Genomic DNA, 9,351 nt, shown 5'->3' with positions numbered 1-9,351 from the left:
ACTTTGACCCGCATCCCAGTTTGGGAGGGGAAAAAAAAAAAAAAAATCACCCACTTGGCTTTCCCGTGCAAACGGTGCAGAGGCCTTGTTTATATATATCTTTTGGGAAAATGTTTTGCCCGAACCCAAAATGGCCGTCCCGGGCACCAGCCTTTCCTTCCTTCGCCCCGCCTTTTCCGGCTGTCAGGCTAGGTTTTGCCCGCTCCTCCTCCTCCCTCCGCTTTTGTGAGTTATAGCAACTGTTGCCTTGTGAATCAAGCGCCATAGTCACCGTAGTCCTGGCGACTGTTACCCATCAACAACAACTACTCCTCTCCTCTTCATCCTCCTCCTTCTCCTCCTCACCATCTCCATCACCCACCTCCTCCACCATCACCACTACTACCACCACCACCACCACAACAACAACAACATCAAGCAACTACACAACCATCCACAACCCAGGTGAATATTTATAATCATCTCTCTCTTTACTCTCTCTTCCTCTTCTCAGATTGCCGGCTCTTCTTCTCTCTTTCTCGGCGTCTTCTTTCCTGTCTAAAATGTTTTAATCTTTCTTTTATTTTGTCAGTGTACAAAAAGGAAAAAAAAAAACCAACAAAACCCCGCACCAAAACATGTTGATGTTACCCCTCTCTCTGTAGGTTGTATCTCCATCCTCAGCCCTCGCTGGGTTTTCTCTGCCGTGCTCTGGTGGGGGGTGGAGGAGTGGATGGAGAGGCGGCAGGAGGAGGCTGGTTTGTTCTTTTCACATCATCCTTCCTGGACATAGTGGCGATTTCCTGGTATCACGTTTTAGGAAAGGGAGGTGGGGGAGAAGGGAAATAAAACTGGCATTCAAATGAGTCTTTGTATGGATTTCTGTGCTGTGTCTGCCCAGATGAAGGAAGGAATAAGAGGGAGAGCCACTCTGGGGCCTTTGCTGTGTACTTTTTTTTTTTAAATTATTATTGTAACTGCTGGATATTTCCTGCACTGTATTTAAATGGCAATTTTGTCCTCCCCCCCCCCCCTTCCTTTTGTTATTGGGGAGAGGTGAATGGTGCTTTTATTTAAAATAATGTTGGTTCTTCTTTAGTTTCTGTGTTGTTTAAAACCTGTGCTCTTTGTGCTGGAAAGAACTGAGGAGATTGGATGGTGCAGCTTTTTGCCTTGCTGGCTACCACTGCTGGAAAAGAGCCCTTTCCCTCCTCCTCTTCTTTACTGCAAGTGGCCTTTTTTAATAGAATAAGGGCATTGGCCTTGTCTGAAAGCCAGATGCAATGCTGTGTGGCCTCACAGTCAGATTGTAGTTATATTGACCTGGACTTCCAGCTTTCATTTGAAGGGACAATATGTTTAAACTCCTCCTAATGTGGTGCTCACCTTTACATATTACAGACTGAAGGGAAAGGCAAGAAGTAAATACTAGGATAACATTTGTTTTCAGATGGATTGTACTTATGGATCTCTTTCATAAGATAACTTTTGTGCTTTTACTTCTAGGAATTGAAATACAGGTCAAATTGTTCCTTAAGAATGTATGAACTTTCAGATGTTGAAATCTATATTGCATATTTCTTCTTTTTTGTGATCATTAATGTGCAGGGATTTAAATTCTGCCTAGTAAATGAAAAAAGATCATACTTGGATTTTTAGATCCATATAATGATGCTTCTTTATTAATTAGAAGGTGGATTATTTTTTTCTTGTTGCCCTAGCTATCTCTGCCTGAAACACAAGACATTTCTTCTTAATTACTGGTTTTCTGTTTTGCTCTTTTATTATTTCTTGGATTTAGCCATGGATTTATGTTTCCTACCAGATATTTTCCATTAGACAGTACATAATTTTTTTCACATACATTAACAGTTCAAAATTGACTGCATTCTGTCTTGTTTTATTTTATAAGTTTATGAAATCCTGGATTAAATTCATTCCTTTTCCACCTGATAGTGTCAAGAGAAAACATATTGATTTATTTGAAAGAGCAGCTACTGAAGAATGTGGCAGTATTAATTATTCCAGTGATTTGTCAAATACAGAATAAGTTTAATCATTAATGCTTTACTATAGTACTAATCTTGTTTTCTGAGCTAAGATGATTCTTGATTTCTTTCCAAGTTTAACTGTTTAAACATGTTTTCAATTTATACAAGAAAGTATTTGGGCATCAGCTTACACTTGCTTGACCCCTGAAAGTAATTGACTTCTTTGTATTTTATCTAGAAAAAAAATATTAGAGTATATTTGGTTCCTTAGGGACCCTTTTACTAAAGCTTAGCATACGTGCTAGCTAAGAAGACCATTTTATACCTATGGACTTCTTGGCATATAAGCCCATATTCTATAAATGGTGCCTTAAGTTAGGACCCTACCGGTGCCTAACAAATTGAAAATGCTGTTTAACCCCCCCAAACATTTTAAAAATGACTAACGTAGGTACCTACTGGTGCTTTAAAACATGGTGCCTGTATCCCGCTTACAGAGGCACTTTTATGGTGCCTAACACCACTATAGGTATGGCTTAAGCCAGAAGTTGCTTTAGGCATTGTTCCATAGGTGCGATTCCCATAAAAGGTAGGCGCCGAAAATGTAGGCCTTGAAAACCCTGGCCTACATTTCTGGCACCTACGTTTTCCAAAGCCGTGAGTATAAATAGCAACATCGAATATTTGATACACGTTCAGCAGCTGTTTCTAGAATCCAGGCCATAGTGTGTGTGTTAATTCTATTAGGATGCAATTTAACTTTAGTAAAGGGTCCCTTAGTGTGTAAATTGTTTAAGTTGAAAGTGACATCTTTACTTTTGAAAATGAGACAGGATATCAAAGTATAGACGTATCGTGAGATTGGTCAAAGAGAGATATTAATGTGTTGTACTCTAAGCTGCATTATACTGAACTGATACTTGTATAGTTAGTTATGTGTTGGATAAGGTACCATACATATTCAATATGGTACCTTATCCTCTGAATTTGGAGCAACATTTATAACCAGATCCATCTAAAGTACTATATAACAAGTTCTGATTTGAGAGCGAGAATAAATTATGTGATGTTTGTCATAATTTGAAAACACGCCTTATTACAAAGTATTTGATTGCATAATAAGGTTGTTATTAAAGGTGAAAGCTGGGGTTTAGCATTATTGTCTAGGTCAGATGTATTTTTAAATTTTGCATGTTAAATATCTATTATGTGGAGAAATTTTTAAAATATTTGATTATATAATCCACCTTGAACTGATGGTTGGGTGGAATATAAGTGTATTAAGCTAAACTGAACTATCTAGAACAGGGGTGGGCAACTCCGGTCCTTGAGGGCCGGAATCCAGTCGGGTTTTCAGGATTTCCCCAATGAATGTGCATGAGATCTATTTGCATGCACTGCCTTCAATGCATATTCATTAGGGAAATCCTGAAAACCAGACTGGATTCCAGCCCTTGATGACCGGAGTTGCCCACCCCTGATCTAGAATATAGTAAATGTCTTATTTTTTCCCAGTGATGCAATCAGTCACATGTTTGTTTGTTTTTGGGTTTTTTTTTTACTTATACTACTATTAATGCTGAGATTTTACCCATTTTGTTCTTAACTTTCTTCCTCATAGGGGAAAGTTCTTATATTTTCATGTACCTTTTCTGACTCCACTTATGATATTTCCTCAGAGTAATAGGAGGTATATTAACTTATCTCATCTGTTTATATGTTCCAACTCTGCTTACAATCTTTGCTGTTTGTTGAGATGCTTTAATGCATATTAGGTTGACGTTGTAAGTAGCATACTATGCCATACTATGTACTGTTATTTGACAATTTCTACTGGTTTAATTATCTATTGTCTACAGTTTGGCAGGTTTGTTTTTGCTGTGTAATTCCTTGGGTGAATTTCTTCAAAATGGCGGTAAATAAAATCCTCATAGATAATAAAAATCGGCAAAAGGAAAAAAGTACTAGCCAAAAGAGAAAACTTTGTTTGCATTTCAGTCAGCTATTAGATTAGACCAATTCAAACTAGGATTGTTACCACAGCAGCACTTTTTAAGTTATGAAAATACTCCAAAGAACAGCACTATTAGCAGTTCATCCTCCTCACCCCCTTAATGCTTGTTAGATAGGCTCTGCATTATGCATTTGGATTCCCTAGTGCCCTTGATTATCAGAACAGCAGCTGTTTGTGATGCACACCTCTCTTTTTTGACATTCTAATGCTGCAGATTTCTGAGTTAGCTTATGTTTCTGGTTTTATAATCGTACAACTGAGTGCTTGTGTGTGTATCTGCTGCCCCTTTGAAGAGTTTCATTTATGTATTGTGGGACATATGCTGTGGTTTGCCAGTTATGGGCTCTCCTGCATTGTAGCAGAGGGTTCCGACAGCTTTCATGAAGCATTCATCGGTAATAAAGCCACCGTGGAATCCATTAACCATGGCTTTTGTACTACTTGAAATCTTCATCCTTTTTATGCTCTTTTGGATGGGAAGCATTTTGTGATGAAGCACACAGTTTTTTCACCCACTAAAGAAAGCAATGTGTTAGTAAAATTATCCTGGAAAATTGTTTGCAGAAATAAACAATGTTGCTGTTGCTTTCTGTCTTACAAATATAACTTTTTTTCTAGTTATAGTCTGCTTCTCTTGGTTGATCTCTCGTCATCCTTTGTTGTGACTTTCCTTTATAGTATTAGTATCCAAAGTTTTTTGTAGGAGCCTGGTTTTATGGAGTCATGGGGATTTCATTACTAGAAATTGACATGTAACTGTTTCATAATTATTCAATGTACCCAATGTATCACTTTTCTATCTATATGTTATGTAGGGTGGCATCTAGTGTGTTGTCAAGAAATTATGAGCAAGAAATTTTACAGCAACAGTTGGAATATAATGAACTATGCAGGCATATTAATTTCGAGTCTTAAAGCTGCAAAGAGTTTGCAGAGTCATACCATCATAGTTTTTAAGCAGTCAAAACCTCTAACTTTCAGCATGACTGTGTGGATAGAGGCTCTGAGTCAGACTAAGAGCATTAGCAGTGCAGTAGTGCACCAAGAAAGAACAGCCTTTAGTTATGAATGGAACTCATTAGTGATTGCATGTAATTCTGAGCATAATGCTAAGAACTAGACTATACTCAAAGAATGTGTTCTGTTTTCCCACTGATGCCTAGGGTGCCATGTCCTGCAGTGCTGTCAAATTGTTTATTAATGCTAGTGATCGTGAGCTGGATGCTTTACTTTTTCTTTGCTCACAGGTGCACTCTGGGGCCCACATTTCAGGAATTCCTGCCTAAGTGGATAGACCATGATTTTGACTGTGTCTAGCTTGTTAAAGACAGATGGCTGCTTTTAACAGGTGTCACTTTCCTTCCTGGGGCATTGTGTTGGGACTTCCAGTGGCTCACAAAAGGGCTGTCTAAAGCAGGTGCCATCCTCTGCCTTTGTCATTAGCAAGATCTTTACTCCACACACTTAATTATTTTCCCAGGGAGCAGGAACATTTTAATAAGTAGGATGTTTGTATCAGGGTTATTTTAAACCATTCTTACAAAACATCAAGGGTTGATTCTACTTTCAAAAAGGGTTCCTCCTATTCCGCATCTGTGGCAAACAGCATTTGAAATTGGACTTCATTTTGATGGTGACTTTTTTTTTCTCTTTACCAAATACAGTACAGTCGACTCCACCTAAGTGCATGTCGGTTAAGCTCACCCTACCACCACGGTCCCGTTTTTTTACATTAACGTCAATGGACATAAACTCCACATATTTGCAATTCGGATAAGCACACAATCCGCTTATGTGCACTGATGTCATAGGTCCAACCTCTATTCGTTCACTTTACATTCACTCCAGTTAAATGCAATCATGTTCTGACTGGGAATGGCTAGGCTTCACACAGCAGCTTAAGGGCTGTAGGGCATAGCTTTCCTGTACTTTAGGCTCCAGCAGCCTACGCGCCATATTTAAACTGAGCCAGCTTAGCTACAGCCTCCCCCTATTCCTACTAAGCGCACACTCTGTTTATGCGCATGTGGCGACCCGGTCCGAGGGGCGTGCACTTAAGCGGAGTCGACTGTAGAAATATACAGTAAAACCTTGGATTGCAAGTAACTTGGTTTGCAAGTGTTTTGCAAGACAAGCAAAACATTTTATTAAATCTTAACTTGATATACAAGCAATGTCTTGCTATACAAGTATATACAGTATACACACATCCCAACTGAGCCAATGGTTCTTCTCTCTTACGCTGCAAGAGTGTAGTGACTGTTCTAAAGTTTTTGGGTTGTGGAACGAATCATCTGAGGCTCCATTATTTCCTATGGAGAAATTTGCTTTGATATACGAGTGCTCTGGATTACAAGCATGCTTCTGGAACAAATTATGCTCGCAAACCAAGGTTTCACTGTATATTGAAGTTGAAACAGTACATCTATTTTTGACTGAACAATAGTAGTGCCACTGGTGGACTGAAAAGCATTGGGGTAAAGAGATATATAATTGCGATGGATGCCCATTAGATCAGTGCTAGTGTCAGCCTTGCGTTCTGGACTTCATGTGGGTTGTTAGAGCAACAAGTGTAACTCCTTTTACATTGGTCAAACATGTACAATATGTTTGTGTCTCTGAGCCATGTTAAATATAAAAGTGGCTATATTAAGCAATAGTGCTTAAGAATGGTATTTCAAACAAAAGAGCAGCATGCCTGTTGTTGAATATTTTCCTTCTTGCCAGAAGATACCCCAAATTAAGACCAAATCAACATTTCCCAGCCACTTTGCTTCTCAACAAATTTTGTGCTGAAAGCATGCTGGCTGTTTACTATCTTGCTGAAATAGAACGAAAAGAAAAAAGACTGTGCTAGATTGTCCTAGTTAAGCAACTTCCCCCCTGGGGCTTTATCCCTTGACCCATTAATGGGTCCAGCCCCACAGTTTGGGAAACGAGAGTAGCGTACCATGAAGCTCTATATTGTTATGAGAAACAAATGCGTGCATTTGCCCACCAGTTGACTGAGATGTCTGTGCCAGGTGCAACACAGTTTGTCATTTTATGCCCTACCATGCAGCACCCAGAGCTTGCCTTGACAGCCTGGCTCTAACAATAGAGACATATGTGTAATTTAATAATTAACTGCCGCACATCAAGAGTACCTGTTTCCATATGCTATGTAAATAACACCTCTGTGTGTTCAAGCAGCACACTGTCTCCAAAGTCCACTTGTAACGATACCTGAGACTCCTGCAGTAGAGGGCAGCGTTAACTAAAAGCTTTGTTGTATGTTGTATTTATATGGCACATAATATGTTAACTGTTGACTTGTAGCATAATGGAAAAAGAATTCATTGTAGCGCACACAGTGGTATTGACTGGATATAGATAATCTTGCAAACAATTAGATTCACGATGTCAGCAGTATTTCCTATTTAACATTAAGAAAGACCAGCCTTTTACTTGAGCCTGGATGCACAAAACTCACCTTGCATTTTAACGATTGTCGCTAAACCAGTTATAACTGGTCTAGCATCAAAGTATTTCAGCTATCGATTCAGAAAAATGGCAAAACCGCTGTCTTTATCTGATCGGAAAAATCTCTTAAAGTCTTCACGTCACAGTTAAAGGCTTATTATTTCAGAAAGGCTTTTTGACTGTGAATCCCTACAGACGCTTCCTATCCCAGAATAAACAAAACAAAAACATCTTTATCCCCTTAACCTTTTGTGTTTTTCCTTTGTTTTATTAATTTCCCCTTTCTCTTATAAATATTGGAACTCATCCCTTCCCTGAATATCCTTTTGCCCATTTGTTTACAGTATCGGTCTTTCCCCTGTCTGTTTTTAAAAAAATCTTGTACTTTTTAACCGCCTTGATTTGACTACAGTTGTTAAGAAATGCGGTATATCAAATAAATTGTAACTGTCTTTTCTGTGGTTTGTAGCAGCCTCCAATAATTGTATGTAAAATACATTGCAATGAGCTCATCAGTATTAAAATGAGCACTCTGATCAATGCCCACATTTATGCACAAATAGAAATGCCGGTTTTTAATGCTCCAAAATCTCCGACAGGTCTGGAGATGCCAGTAGCATTAAAAAGGTAGCTTTTTCTTTTTTTTAATAGGCACAGATATATATGTGTGTGTGTGTGTGTGTGTTGCACTTGCATAATATCTGTCCCCATAAAAAAAAAAAAAATGTGATGGCCCCAAAACTATTAAAAAAATAATAATAATAATCAGCAGGAGGGAAGCCTACTCCCTCAGCCAACCGGATCACCCCCAAACCTCCACCTTTAAATTAAAAAGCAGTAGTTTGGATGCCCACACCCTCCTGCCACCGAAGCCCCCGCAAACCCCTAACACCCCACCTTAAACCCCCTGACACTCCCCTGAACCCTACCCCGAAAACCCCCACCCTGTACCTTAAATGACAATCCCTTCCTGGTGTATCCTGGGATGCACTGAGAGGGGCCTGATTGGTCTTAGGTGCCTGGGCCAATCTGAGCCTTAGGCCCCTCCCAGTGAATCCCAGGGAGCACCGGGAAGGGGTCTAAAGCTCTGATTGGCCCAGGGACCCAAGGCCTCTCCTATGGGAGCAGCCTTAGGTGCCAAGGCCAATTAGAGCCTTAGGTCCCTCCCTTTGCATCCCAGAATGCACCAAGAAGGGAAGGACCACCATTTTGAAGAGTTGGGCCTGCCAACAGGAGGGAGTGGGCATCCTTCCTACCAGATTGTCATTTAAAGTACAGGTTTGTGGAGGTGGGGTGTTGGGGGTTCATGAGGGCCCCAGCAGCAGGAGGGAGTGGGCATTTCTCCTGCTGCTCTTTAATTTTAAAGGTGTGTGTGTGTGGGGGGGAGGGGGTCAGGGTTGTGAGGGAATGGGTGGCCAAGGCAAAAGGGACTGGACTTCCTTCCTGCCAGTTTTTTTTTTAAACAGGGATGTGGGTCATCATCGGGGGAGGAGGGGATCCTGGCACAACTTTAAAAAAAAAAAAATAGGTACAGATGTGCATATGTAACACATGCACATCTGGGCCCATTATAAAAAACAAAACTACTCTTCTTGCCCTGAACAGGATGCTTTTTACGATGACTCATCGGATGGGGTTACGGCAGAACTCCGGGAAACTAATTTGCATGCAAAATTGTTTCAATATCAATTACCGTTTTCAGATCTGACAATTAATCGGCCCCACAGCAATCCACAGGATTTTAACAATGATTTTGGTGCATCTGGCCCTTGGTTTCTACCATATCTAATCTAATCTTCTATTTCTGCATCACGCATACCTAAGCAGTCTCAAGGTAACTTACAAAGAGAAGTGAAAGGAAGCGGAGAGAGGCAGGGAAGAGAAGGAGTTGAGAAAGGGGGGATA

The 9,351-nt window shown here is 40.0% G+C and overlaps 1 protein-coding gene across 1 annotated transcript in view; it reads left to right on the top strand.

Annotated features, from left to right (window-relative positions):
• Positions 1–238: 238 nt before the first annotated feature.
• RFX3 (regulatory factor X3) overlaps positions 239–9,351 on the top strand; it is a 540,046-nt gene continuing 530,933 nt past the window's right edge. Inside the window, exon 1 of the mRNA XM_033925421.1 lies at positions 239–444. The gene's annotated coding sequence lies outside the window, so the exon portion shown is untranslated. The remainder of the gene's footprint in view (positions 445–9,351) is intronic.

The sequence above is a fragment of the Geotrypetes seraphini genome, chromosome 1, assembly GCF_902459505.1.
Source record: "Geotrypetes seraphini chromosome 1, aGeoSer1.1, whole genome shotgun sequence".
NCBI lineage: Eukaryota > Metazoa > Chordata > Amphibia > Gymnophiona > Dermophiidae > Geotrypetes > Geotrypetes seraphini.
Note: the sequence above shows the minus strand (reverse complement) of the source record. Positions and strands in the feature narration are given on the sequence as shown.